The sequence below is a fragment of the Nothobranchius furzeri genome, chromosome 6 (assembly GCF_043380555.1).
Source record: "Nothobranchius furzeri strain GRZ-AD chromosome 6, NfurGRZ-RIMD1, whole genome shotgun sequence".
In the NCBI taxonomy this organism is placed as follows: domain Eukaryota; kingdom Metazoa; phylum Chordata; class Actinopteri; order Cyprinodontiformes; family Nothobranchiidae; genus Nothobranchius; species Nothobranchius furzeri.
The window spans coordinates 43,894,031-43,909,271 of record NC_091746.1 but is presented as its reverse complement, the minus strand read 5'-3'; positions in this window follow the sequence as shown (position 1 = coordinate 43,909,271).

Genomic DNA, 15,241 nt, shown 5'->3' with positions numbered 1-15,241 from the left:
GAGTCAGGTCTTGGCAGGTTGACATAGAACAGACCAGTTTCTGATATCGTCCTGCTTCTCCGATTGGTAAAGGAGGGAAAAACAAGTCACTCTGTAAAATTTATGTCCCTGGGAGAAGGTAGGAGGAGTTAGCCAGATGTGCTGGAAAGAGAATCTTGGAATTTGTATGACTACAGCCAGTTTCAAATTCCCCCCTTGTTTGCTGCTAAGTGTGAAATAATGAAAACTGTGTGAAAGTGGTATTGTTCTTCTTCGTGTGAATCCGACGAAAGTTAATCTGAGAATATGAAATGTGGATTTCCGCAACACAGTGAGGAAGTCGGCAGGCACAGATAGTACTCTGCTTCCTTTATACCTGGGGATAATTAGGGTAGTCTATTATCTAATTATCCTGGCGAGAAGTGATGCCCTCTAAATGTTACATCACATAATCCCTAAGGCTAACCTTAAAAGTGTATTTCAATGAAAAACAAATTTGAATGGTTATTTCTAATTATAATCCATCTCTCTGACTTTTTCATGCAGGCTGAACATGAAAATAGTTGCCTACACTCCTACACCTATCTCCTGCATTAGCTTTTGAAAGAAAATGGAAATGAAATTCTAGGATTCGAAAAGCCTGACAGATACGTCACATAACATTTATGGACTCATCGATCTTGACCCACAATGGGGAAGGCTGTTGTTGGTTTAACATCCAGAAATCAATGCCCCAAAAAGCTAACCATTAGCAATAGCAACTCACTCAGGAAAACTCCAGGCTTGTGATATTTGTGGAGAAAAACATCCACATTGCAAGTCAGTGGTAAAGTCGCCTTGCTGTTATCCAATCCAAGGCAAGAGTCCATATATCAGGAAAAATGACTCCAAATTCTCCTGTCTGCTGCCAATTGTCGGTGCTCAAACAAGCAATTCTTTTTTAATTTTTAATTTTATTTTTTTACCTAAAATGAACCAGGAACTAATCAGGAGTTCCCTGGCTAACCTGGAGATGTAATTCCTCCAGTTACTCCTGGGTCAACCCAGGGGCATCCTGCCGGCAGGACATGCCCAAAACACCTCCCGAGGGAGGCGTCCAAGAGGCATCCTGACCAGATGCCCGAGCCACTTCAACAGGCTCTTTTCAATGTGGAGGAGCAGTGGCTCTACTCCGAGTCCCTCCTGGATGTCTGAGTTCCTTACCCCATCCCTAAGGCTGAACCCGGCCACCCTGCGAAGGAAACTCATTTCAGCCTCTTGTATCCGCAACCTTGTTCTTTCGGTCATCACCCAAAGCTCATGACCATAGGTGAGGATTGGGATGTAGATTGACTGGTAAATAGAGAGCCTTGCTTTCTGGCTCAGCTCCCTCTTCACCATGACAGATGGGTTCAGTGTAGGGCTGGGCGATATGACGAGTTTAGACCGTTTTACAATCTACACATCTGACGGTCTGTCATTTTTGAGAGACCTTTTTATCACGATTCACTGCTCTGCTGTTGAATTTCTGCCTCTGAATGAAAAGGGAACTTACCTCAGGCAAATGACACGCCTTTGTTTGACCCTTAACCAATCAGAGTGAGTCATAGTAATATATTAGTGCCCCGCTTGTTTTCACCTGTGTGTGAACAAACATGGCTTCGGCCGCGGCTGAGAGCGACAACGAGGTTTTCGTTCCGAAGAGGAACGCAGGGTTTTCTTAGCGCGCGGCGCTAACAACTTAGCGACGTGACATGTCTCGGAGAAAGCGTAAAAACATGTTGGACGCTTCTTCTGAAGCAGGAAAATAACACCGCTTCTTAAGCAGAGCACGACGTCGCCTCGGCTCGTTCACCCTCCGCCGAGCCGGATTGAGCTCGGCCACTGGGTCGTTGGAGCTGCCCCGTGACTGCCTGATGGAAAACCAGCGGGTTTCATCAGACTCGTAAAGTTTCTTGTTTTTGCTGGGGACCCCTGTATTTTACCGCTCCCTCCTGCAGTCTTCCCCTATTACAATTTAAAATGATTCTGTAAATTCCGTGTATCAATAGAAACAATCTCTGCCTCTGCCAGCTGCAGTAAATGTAGTCTCCAAATAATAAATCTCCAAATAATTCATCTGTGTATCTCCTTTCATCCGCATTAGTGATATTCTCAGCACCAGAACAGTGAAGCAAAGAAAGATTCCTGAGTTTGTTAGTAATTTTATTTATTAGGTGCATCTAACCTGTTCTATTTTTCTCTGAAATGAGATCAAATCAGTGCTTCTATGGGTTGTCTCCAATCTGCACTGGAAAATTTTACTTTACTTAGAGACTTGTTGCAGAAAATATTCGGAATGTGCAGTTATTTGCTACCACAAGCGATCTCTGGTCCAGCTGCACATCAGAGCCATATTTGAGCTTAACTATCCACTACATGAGCAACTGGGAGCTACATAGTATTTTGAACAAGTTAATGTTTGCACAATACGTTTGCAATTGACATGTTTGCACTTTAAATATGTTTACGATTTTAATTTATGTTAAGTTACTTGAAAAACGAGAAAAACTGATTTTTGTAATTGTTTCTCTCAGGGCTTTTATCATCTCTGGGGTGAGTTTAAAATGTAAGTGTGTTAGCACTGTGTTGATTATCCCTAATATGAATAAATGTTTATTCAATGTTTCTCTTCTTTAATACGCAATTGAAGTTATGCTATTCATGGATAAAAAATCGTGATAAAATCGAAATCATGATAAAATATTGGAAAAATCGTGATATTCTATTTTTGCCATGTCGTCCAGCCCTAGTTCAGTGTCTTTATCACTGCCGATGCTGCCCCAATCCGCCTGTCGATCTCCTACTCCCTCCTTCCCTCACTCATAAACAAGACCCCGAGATAAACTCCTCCACTTGGTGGAGAACCTCTCTCTTGACCCGGAGTTGGCAAACAACCCTTTTCGAGTGGAGAACCATGGTCTCAGATTTGGAGGTGCTGATCCTCATCCCAGCCGCTTCACACTCGGCTGTGAACAACTCCAGCAGGCGCCGTAGGCCAGAGCCTTGTGAAAATAGGAGGACCACATCATCTGCATAAAGCAGAGATGAGACTCTCCAGCCACCAAACTCCACACCCTCCACACCATTGCAGCACCTAGAAACCCTGTCCATAAAGATTATGAACAGGACCGGTGACAAAGGGCAGCCCTGGCAGAGTCCAACCCTCACCGGGAACAGTTTCGACTTACTGCTGGCTATGCGGACCAAACACATGCTCCTTCGGTACAGGGACTGAATGGCCCTCAGCAAAAGACCATCCACCCCATACTCTTGGAGTGCCCGCCACAGGGTGCCTCTAGGGACACAGGGTTCATAAGCCTTCTCCAAATCCACAAAACACATGTGGATTGGTTGGGCAAACTCCCATGACCCCTCCGTCACCCTAGCAAGGGTAAAGAGTTGGTCCACAGTTCTACGACCAGGATGAAAACCACATTGCTCCTCCTCAATCCAGGATTCAACTATTGACCGGACCCTCCTCTCCAGTATCTTGGAGTAGACCTTTCCTGGGAGGCTGAGGAGTGTGAACCCCTATGGCTGGATTACACCCACTGGTCACCCTTCTTAAAAATGCGGACCACCACCTTGGTCTGCCACTCCACAGGAACTATCCCCGATGACCATGCAATGTTGAAAAGGCGTGTCAACCACGACAGTCCTACAACACCCAAAGCCATGAGATACCCAGGACGAATCTTATCCACCCCTGGGGCTCTGCTGCTGTGTAATTGTTTGACTACCTCAGCAACTTCTGCCCCATAGATCGGACGGTCCGTTCCCAGGTGTCTCAGCTCTGGTTCCTCCTCACTATGTTCATTGGTGGGATTGAGGAGCTCCTTAAAGTATTCCTTCCACCGTCCGACTATCGCCCCAGTTGACGTCAGCAGCTCCCTATCCCCACTGTAAACAGTGTGAGCAAGTTGCTTCCTTCCCCTCTTGAGGCGCCGGACAGTTTGCCAGAAAATCTTTGGAGCCGATTGATAGTCTCTTTCCATAGCCTTTCTGAACTCTTCCCATGCCTGAGCTTTTGCCTCAGAAACTGCCACTGCTGCAACCTGCTTGCATGGTACCTGATTGCTGCTTCTGGAGACCCACAGACCAGCTATGACCTGTAGACCTCCTTCTTCAGCCTGACGGCTCCTCTAGCCTCTGGTGTCCACCAGCGGGTATGGGGGTTACCGCCACGATTGGCACAAGCCACCTTGCAACCACAGCTAGCAACACTAGTCCCTGGTTCATTACTTATTACCTCCTAAGTCGATACCTAGTACTGAAGCACAATTTAAGGACCCTTGCTATAAAGTATTACCGAAATTTTACATGATACGTTTCAAGAAATACCTGTAAAATCAATGTTAACAATCATACACTGTGAACTGATACTGTTGTTAATAATTAAATAAAAGCTGGAAAACCCTAGTTATACAACTCGTAGTTTCATGTCTAACTTCCTATCTGCTCCGATCTTTGATATTCGAGATGGGCTCCGGGTAGAGCCACTGCTCCTCTGGCATTGAACGCTGAGGTGGAGGCTTAATGCAACTATCCCTTATTGTGATGTCACAGTAAGTAACACTGAGAGAAAAAGGGTGAATGGTTTTTATTCACATTTGTAGGGTTTTAGGGGCAATAGAGACCCACTTGCATGGGCGTCGCACCTGTGGAGGATGTGGGGGATTCAACACCCACAATTTTCTTATTGAGATCGTTCAACACTCACACATTTCCAGCCGTTTTGCTCACCTCCACACCAGTCTGGTTTCTCTACGTCGCACTCACTCTGTTTCCTCATCTCCTTCTTGCCCTCCCTCTCCTGTTTCTCTGACAGCCGTTGTCGGGTTTCAAGGAGAAACAGGAGAGGGAGGGAGGGAGGGAAGAGCTTGACTGAATTCATAATTTTACATCTTGACATTAGCTGTACAAACTCTGAGTTTGATACAGTGAAGAACAACACTTTGCAGAGGTTTATAACCGGCACGGCGCCAGGTTTTCAATTTTGGGTGGGCCACGGTAATTTTGGACGGACCTTAATAAGCAGTGACTTAAGTGAAGCAGGCAGGTCGCGCTAGAAATTTCCGTTTAAAAAGACGTCCTAAATTTTTTCCTCCATCATTTTTATTTCTAAAATATGAAGTAAAAACTCCCAATTTAATTTTTATTCATTTTCATTCATAGGCACCAGAATGCATTACCTGCACTTCTAATATTTACCTCTCAACGTAAGACTCTTTCATAAGGGTACATGCACACCAGTAGTTTTTACGGTAATTCATTGGGCAAAATCTCCGACATTTTTTAAATAAACAAAAAAATTCCATCTTCCAGTAAAAGCAAAGCATCCAGCCCACCTCTCCAAATGTGTAAAATGTGCATCACAGCCGCTAGGCGTGCCGCGCGCACCCCATCAGCTACGTCAGCCTAGACAAGAGCAGTGCAAATAGAGAAAGAATAGAGGATAATTCTGTCTGGATGTGGATGGAGATTACATTTTACAGCAGCCTGATCATCATTTAAATACGTAAACCATCACCTGTCTTCTAGTCCACGCTATCAGCATTATTTTAATTGGTGTGTGTGTGTGTGTGCGTGTGCGTGTGTGTGTGTGTGTGTGTGTGTGTGTGTGTGTGTGTGTGTGTGTGTTTTCCACTTCAAACACTGGTCTAACCAACCAGACCAGCGTGTCCAGTAACATTAATGTTACAATTAAACTATTTCACCTCATGAAGGCTAGGAACATTTCACCTGCCGTGGCCCGACCGCTTCTGCTCCACATAAACTTTGTGCGTGATGAAATGTCTCTACGGATGCTGAAGAGGCTATTCTGCCTCATATTGGATGCGTCATGTGTCTCCATATTAGAGACGGGAACAAGCGCTATTCAGCCAAAGTTTCATAATCAGCGAACATTTTTCCAAGTGACACATCCCTCAGAGAGACTGGGTTTCCAGACCGTTTCAGTGGGAGGAAATCTTACCGCATGCGCCGTGGTTCTGCACTGAGCTGCGGACCCCTCTACAGATCTTCAGCTCACTGTCCACCGTGTGCGCTCCGGTGTGCGCTGAGCACAGTGTCCAGTATAAAGCTCTGATGTTCTGATGGGAATCATTTCTTGATTAATTTAGTTACCTCTGCGATGTGCGTAACAATTAAAATGCCAGCTCATCTGTGTGTGCATCAGTGTGCGTCGGGGTAATTCTTTCAAAACAACCAACATCCTTGAGTTAATCCGTCAAAATAAACAGTCAAATGGAAATATCTGTAACCTGCCATTTAACTGTTTTGCCTTCTTGTGAAGATTGTTGCAAAGACAAACAATTAAACTTGATTAACCCCAGAGCCGTGTGCACTGCACTGTACTTCATGACTGTAAATGAGGGGGAAATGATTTAATCAGATCCTTTCCTTTTCAACATGGTTTAATGTAAAGTTTATGTCAGTACAAACTTTAGTTACACAAATCTAACGAGCCAGAGCCTGGATTTGTACTCTGAACAGTTTAAACATGTTTAAAACGGAAACATGCGTAACACGTCTTAAATTCGCACCTGCTCCGCTATTATGGAAATTAAACTAACAAGATGAATAACATGAAATTATTTTAGGCACAGACAACATCCCCCACACTTTTGAAAATCTTGCAACGCGCCTGCCCACTTGCCAGTATAATATAATGCAAAAGCTGAGCTTTAGATATACTGTATATCTCCTTTAAGTTAGATTTTTTAGATAAAGTCTGCCTGAGCCATAAAGTTCCTAAAGACCCTGGGTTTCCCAACCGTTTCATCAAGATACAGTTTTGGAGAAAATGCTTGATTGAACATCTTTTTTTAAGTAGTGGGGGGGGGGGGGGGGGGGGGTTGGGGGTGGTAATAATAGAATGAATGAATAGCAAAAGTACTTCAATTCATCATATAGACTTAAAATAAGAAATATTTATTGCAAGTTTCACAATTGCATCAAACTAAAAGTCATTGCACAAAGTCTTGGAATTCATTCAACTTTGCTGAATTGTATAGTGGTTCATTTTGTTGTACCTGCAAAACATATTTCTCCAACTGAGCAATATTTTATACCTGACAGAGAAAAAACAGGAGAAAAACTGGTTTCCTTGAGTGCATCTTTAAACTACATCAAGATTTAAAAAAATAAATAAAAAATAAAAGGAAAAAATCCTGATGTTTTGGAATTTTGTCACTGAGGTCATGCTTTCTGCTTGGCTCTGTAAGGAACGCTAAGCATTACTGCAGCATTGACCTGAAGATTAAGCAGCTATTTATCATCAGTACAGTGCATTGACATAAGCAGCTAATGAGGGCTTTGCTATTGCTGAATGATGGAAACTTTTAATAAGGGGAAAAAAGATGGATTCAGGTGAAAAGAAGCGGTAGATGAATGATTGTGCTGAAGGAGCAGAAGACTGTCCAGTCATCCATTTCATTAAAAAACAAGACTTGAGGGGAATGGTGTCCTCAATCTCCTTCATTATTGGATTTTCTTTTCCTATTCAACTACATTTCTAGTGGTTTCTGACAGCATTCAATTCATAAAAAGTTTGTATACAATCAAGAGGTGATGAATGATCATTCTAAGTCTAGTTCCATGCAATTTCAAGGGAGGTGCTTCCAAAGAAATGTCAATACACTGCTTTTGTCATACTTGTACTTGTGTTTTCACCATTGAAAGTGTGATGTGATTTACTTTTGGTTCTACAAGGTCATTTGGGTGGATGAAGTAAAGAAACAATTTGTATATGTTTTTTTGTTTTTGTTTTTTTTTACCTCTTGGTTGAGTGTCCTCCCTGAGACTGGGAGATCGGGGTTCAAATCCCAGCTGGGTCATACCAAAGACTCTAGAGACCCAATACCCAGCTTTTTAGGGGTTGGATTGGGGGGTTACACCACCAAATAGTTCCTGAGTGCAGCCACTGCTGCAGCTCACTGCTCCCCACTGGGATGAGTCAAATGTGGAGATGTAATTGCACCAGTGTGTGATGATGACTAATGGGACTTTATCATAAAATGATGCTCTGACTTTAAATCCAAGACAGTTGTGTTTCTCCCTGGTTTTATGATTTTTGTCTGATACGATGCTGTAGATCATCTTTGTTTGTGAGCTGAACTCACATGCAAATTCTCTCACTCTTGTTTTGTTGTACAAGTTTGGGTTACCCTAAACAGGAGCTGCTCATCATTTTTAAAGCTTAAAGGAGGTGTACTTTTAGTTTCTAAGTTATAATAAAATAATAATAATAATAATAATAATAGTAATGATAATAATAATAATAATAATAATAATAATAATAATAATAATAGTAATGATAATAATAATAATAATAATAATAATAATAATAATAATAATAATAATCTATTCTATTCTATTCTATTCTCTTCTCTTGTGTTCTGTTCTATTCTATTATCTACAAAACATGTTCAGGTAGCTTGTTACATTAAATCTTTCTTACAGCAGTTCTAATCTAAAACAGTTTTAGGCCACACCCATCCATCCCCACTCAGTCTGCTATAAGCTGAGAAGCTCAGACATTCAAGAGGGGCTCAGGGTTGAGCTGCTGCTCCTTCAGCAACAGTTTTCTCTTGCACATGAGAGGTGGTTCTATTCTCTGTTCCCAGTTTGTGACATCACAATCAGGGTTTGTTTCTTGGAAACATGTTTTAGGCAAATAATTCCTAAAACCAAACACTGGCTAAAATCAGATGCATGGTTGTTGTTTTTCTCACAATTGGAGTGTTTATAAGGGTAATAGAGACCTGCATGGCAGCACATAAGGATGCAATTGGTTAGTTTTGCGTAATATGTCCCCTGAAAACTCATGCAATTTCTTCCAGTCCAACTAAACCTACATACAGTGAACATAAAACAGTTACTTTGACTTTAATAAAATCAAGTTACTTTAGTTCATAAAAATCATGTTGAGTCAACATGATGTGTTTTAGCAGTTTCACATAATAGTTTAACCCTATCAAATTAAACAGGATCCAAATGTAGTAAATAAACCTTGATGAATTACTTTGGCTCAACACAAGTACTTTAAATTAGGATAATTGAAATGTATGATGCTGAACTAAAGCAACTTAATCATGTGGCAATACTTTCCATGATTTTTTTCATGTTCCTTCAAAGAGTTGTTTTTGTGTGAGGAATCAAACTCTTTAGCCCACACCACCTCAAGTTATTCCCATCAATGCAGAGGACCGGCATCTCTGGTGAGACTCCTCAAGGCCAGCCATTCTATAGTGAAAGCTCACTTTTCTGGAACTTCTATTTCAAGATTATCTAAATTGTGTAACTATTATTGAGTGAAAACTGGGAGTTTGCTTTGGACTCTGCTTCTTTTTTAAAAGAGAACTGAGAAACATTTTCACCAATAATGATGAAGCCTCTAACCATCGGTCCTGCTCCTGCCTCGGCACTGAGACATAATCATTATATTTCATTATTATTAAGGAGATCAGTGTGAAACATTTGTGCTGAAACTGAACTTGGAATCTTACATTTCATAAAACCATTTAGAGCAGGTAAAGAATGACTCAGCATTTTTTTCTAAAAAAGATTTATTAATTCCAGAAATTTTGGCACAACTGGTATAAACAACGGCACAGACGTCACAATAACTTGCAGGAAAACATGACATTTGTTTTAAAATATCTGCTTTAAATAAACAAAAAAGGCCCTCAAACAGGACCTCTTGTTGATGACTGGGGTGGCAAAGAGTTGAAAAGCAGACAAGTTCCCAGGAAATAAGCCCCGTGTGCAGGGGTGGACTGACTCTCTGGAGCACCGGGAGCCGTCCCGGTGGGCTGACGGCTGCCGGGCCGGTCTGACATTTATTAATTATTTCATTCGTTCATTCATCCACTCGTTTCGTTCGTCTTTCTCTCTCGCCCTCAGATTTCTTACAAATTGGGCCAGCTAATAGGTTACTGAGGCTAGCAGTGTGTTGCCCACATCAAGATGTATTATTGGTCTGTTTCTCATTGCCATGGGCTGACTGGTTCAGGGCATTGTGACAGGGCTGTCAATCACAGGCAGCACAAACCAAGGTGGGCGGGGCCTCATCGCTGGTCGGCGGGAGTGGTTGGACAGTGCCGTGCCTCGGACTGTTGATGTGAAAATGGAGAAGCCGAAGAAACATTTGGGTGGCGCAGAAAAGTTGCGGCGAAAAAGTTTAAAGTCTCTGGAGGTGGGAGCTGCTAAGTGTTCACAGTTGGCAGACCTATTTGGTCCTGGGCCGGCCTTAGTCATCACCCCAGCAGGTGCTGCTGGTGCGCCAGGAGAAGGGGCGACACTGTAAGTAGCATTAGCACAGGGTTGGCTAGGTTACATTTTAAAACTTAATGTGTGTGTTCAATAAGAAGTAGAACACATTTTACATCTATAGCAGTCATCATGTAGTATGAGCTAAAAAGGCCATGAGTGTTGGTATTTGGGTTGATTTAGTTTAACTATATATGCCGAAGGTTGGTTTCATGTGACATCACAACAATCTAAAGAGCCCATAGTTGAACAGTGAGTGACCCCCTTTCCATCGGACTGGACCAGCAGCACCAGCGTGTTACTGGGCACCCCATTCTCGCGTATTCTGCTGCTTGTCCCTTCCTATCGGCCGCTTATGAGAGGCGCATCGGCCGCAAATGCAGCGCAACAGCTCCCATGGTAGATCAGAAAATATAATTTTAATGCTCTGCACAGATTATCAAAACTTAATATTTTACTTAACGCATGGCGATCAGACACATGTATTCACTGCTGTATGAAGCAGATGTGTGGTAACAGCCCCCTGCTCTTCTCCGCTCTGCTCTTTTACCTGGTTTTTAACCGCTCCTCCGTGGACATGGTGGAGCGATTTAATGTTCAAACTCCGTGGATTATGATCAGAACTCATTCTAGGCAATGCAGGACGCTCCAACTGATTTATTATTTGTTGCATCATGGAGGAGAAGTGTGTCGAACTGTCCCGCTGCCCGTCACTCTACCTTCTGTCACAGTTTCTCCTTCTCCTGCCACCCGAGGTAAGATAATGAAGACGAGAATAGAAATAGAGACAAGGAAAACAAATTGGAAAAAGACAGAAACAGCTTTAAAGATAACAAAACCTTATGGTCAGGCTCAAAGGGAGAAGGAAAGGAGGAAAACAATGAAAAAACAACGGGCAGCAAGAAAAGGGGAAGAAAGACTCTAAACACAATAAAACAGACGACTTCTAAAGTTTCTTTTGTAATTTACATTCATGCCTTAGTTTTTTCTTTGCATCTTCTGGCTGTGACTCCCATCTTTTTCATTCTCACCTAAACAAATACAGTCCATTACCTAAGTGAGTTAAACTTAACAGGCTGTGACCCTCAAAACCAGTTCTCAGAGGGAGTTTCTGAGAGAGTAAAGTGGTTTATAACTGAAATTTATTGAGCTAGAACCTTCAGCCTGATGAAAATAAAGTGAGGTTAGCTGCTGATGGATTACAGTAACGCCTTCACACAGATACACACACACACACACACACACACACACACACACACACAGAGAGAGAGAGAGAGAGAGAGAGAGAGAGAGAGAGAGAGAGAGAGAGAGAGAGAGAGAGAGAGAGAGAGAGAGAGAGAGAGAGAGAGAGAGAGAGAAAGCAGATAAATTTGTGTCACTGTGCTTTATTCACTCTCCGATTGCTGAAAAGCTCTAAAACCAAAACGGCAAGAAGGGTCACTAGGCAACAGATGGCTAAGGCTTTGTGCTGCTGACTTCTGATCACTCCTCTTTAAAACCGATTACAAATGAGATTTGGCTTTAAGCAACGACTTGCTTCCACGTTCAAACAATGACAGAGCTCAGTGTCCCAATATGTATGCTAATGAGAGGGCTTCATATTTCACCTTAAGTCTCCCTCCTTGTAGCCTGCGCTCATCTGTGATGCCAGCAACAAGCTTTAAGGCAGTGATGAGACAAATAAACGAGAGCGGCAGTTGGGATGTGAGTAGAAAAGCTATTGTAAAGGACTCAAAACATATTTATGAAACCATGATAGCGACAGCGTTGAGCAAATATTCAGTGGTACTTCTGGACATGCTGTAAAAGGAGATTTCTTTACCTAACAAGACAAACTGATGACACTCAAACATAATAAAAGAAACATGAAGATATAAGACAGAAGAACTACATTTTATTACCTTGACAAAACTCTAATCCATACTGGCCACTTATCCGGGGTCTGGTCGTGGGGCAGCAGCTTATCGGAAGGCCAAGGTGCTGAACACCATTATAAAAGACATAATAAGAAAACAATAACTATAAGAGCATAAAACAGTAAAAAAAAATAAAAAAAGAAAGATATAAGCAAATATCAAAAACAACAAGAAACATGGATAAGAACAAATTGAAAGAAATTAAAAACAGTACCATCAAGCCAGAATAATGAACCCTATTGTTGAAAGTCTACCAAATAAAAGTGAGTCTTCAAGCTAGAGCTGAAACAACTAATCGATTTAATTGATTATAATCGATTATTAAAATAGTTAACAACTTTTTTAGTCATCGATTAGTTGTTTAATAATCATATTTTACCACATAAAGTCTATTTTTTACCACAATCTGACATCGGTTACAATCTGTTAAATTTGCCGCCAGTGTGTGGCAGTAATGAGCCACTGATCAACCAGTGGAGCCGTAGAAGAAGAAACGAGCCAATAAGTGCCCTCGGTTTTCACAACGTAACACGTTACTGACGCGCATCTTGCTGTGAGAGATGGCAGAACAAGAAGAAATACGGAAGAAAAATAGAAGCGACAAAACTGAAGACAAACCCCGGACAAAAACCTCACGAGTATGGGAGCACTTCTCCACATTTGAAAAGACGGGTGACCTGCAAAATATGCAAAAAACATCTAGCATGGCACGGAAGCACGACATCCCTAAGTGAACATTTGAGACGAAAACATGTGGGGGCTGATGCAGCAGAGGAAAGTCCGGTAAATCCGGTAAGCAACAGCAAATAAACAAGCTAACGCAGATCAAATTTGGGAGCTGAGTTCGTTATAGTGAATGTTAAACATGTTTTTTTGCCGCATCAGTCTACGGTGTTCTACTTTTGATTGACTAGATATAATCGTGAATCTCCTCCGTGTTGTGTATCATGCGCTTGCCAAATTTAGCACGTCTGTTTTTAAGAATGTTCTCGTTAAGAGAAAAACGGTGTCGGTACAGTATCTGCTCGGGTGCAAGATCGGCTCGGGGTCCTTCGACTGCCGATGACGTCAAAGTACGGCAAACCCACTCGGACAAAATACACTACACATCTATACTGTTGGAAAGAATTTAGCAGTTTCGTTATTAAAATAATGTTTCTTAAGACGTAAGTTTGTGTTTATAATAGTATTTGTAAAATAAAACACTATATTTGATTCATGTTGAACTCCTCTTTGAGCACATCCCTTGAAGGATCATAGGTATTAGCAACACCTGTGGAATTGTATTTGCAGAAGTGTGTCCCGTTTATTGAAGTATTTGCATTGAGTTTTTGACATCTTGTCCATGCGTAGTTCAGTTACGCTCATAGCTGCTAGCCAAAGCTCTGGAGTTAAAAGTTTTCTGGCTTTACTAAAATACCTGTCTGTACTTATTTGATTGATGGTAGTTTTACTTTCTATTAGACTCCAAATGTAATCATTTGGCACGTTTCTAATTCATAATTTGTAATAATGTAATTGGCGATATTAGCATTAGCATTCCTATGGGTTTTTCCATTTATATTAGCATTGCGCTAACCACTCGCTGCCAAATTGCAGCCTTTGCCATTAAAAAATCTTCCTTTGTCACATCGCAATTTAATTGCACATGCAGTTAATCGTTCAGCCCTATTATACTTGCAGCTCTATGCTAAAAGTGTATTTTCAAAGAGGTAATGATGGATTTCCTTGTAAAAGTTGTCCATTTTTCCAATAGAAAAAATTTGCCTGGACCAACGTCACGTGATAACAACGTTACGTGATTACGTAATTCCGTAAGGTTCATGTTCAGCCAATCAACTACTTAGACGTCATCTGCAGTCGACGGACCCGAGCCGATCTTGCACCCGAGCAGATCTTGTACCGACAACGGCACAAACCCATAACTATGTTCCTCATTCAAAAAAAGGACAACTCCGCGGAGAAAAATATACAGACGAGCTGTGTCCAGGTGAATATAACGCGGCATAGTTGTACACTTTCAATTTTTAAATACAGGAGAAATTCGGAAAGTCTTTTTTTTTTACTATTAAAGGCTGTTTTACTGTCTAACGCTGTAAAATGCCTCACAACATATTTTTGTCAAAATAAATGATCACTGTATATTGTTAATTAATTCAAATAATGTAATATTGATTTAGTGTTGTAGTGTGTGTGCTGCTTTATTTTATATGTGTACTTTATTTGTGTTTCTTATGCAGAAAAAAACAAGCAACGATGGACAACTACATGGGGAACAAGACACTCACCCCCCAGCAATGCATACCACTTACAAACTCTAGTCTAGATTCTACATTATTTTTTATGGAATTTACCTCTTATATTTTGATGCCAAAAAATTATTCTGGACTGATATTTTGCACTGTTTAGCTCATTTTACACCGCTGACTGCGTTCATGTGCAAAAAAATAGATTGCAGTCAACTGCACAATTCTCTTATGTTTTTCTTTTTCTTAACTGAAATGTATTCATCACTTGTATAGGTTAAATAGCTAAACAATAACAAACTGATTAATCGATTAATCGAAAACATAATCGACAGATTAATCGATTATGAAAATAATTGTTAGTTGCAGCCCTACTTCAAGCAAGAAATAAATACTAGAAGATAGAGCATCTGTTTATTGCTTAATGACAACTCATTCCACAGAGTTGGGCTAAAAAAAATTGCACGATCCCCCTCGATCTGTGTTTGGAGTGGGGGACTACCAGCAAATATCCCTGTTTCCTGCATTAGCCACTGAAAAAAATTGACTGGTGTAGCGGTCACACTTTATAGAGTAACGACTGCAAATTAATTATGACCATTTATTCCAAATAAATATGAAATATCAACCTGATTGATCTTTGAATGTTTAATCAGAAGATTCTAGGGTTCTTTGCTTGTTCAGGGACCATAAAACACTTCATGTTGTGGCGGCCCTGCCACCGGTTGGCCAGCGGGGCTGCGTTACACTTTGGGGGGGACGGTGAGTTGGGGTTGTTTGTTCAGTTTGTGGTGTTCTTGAGGGTTG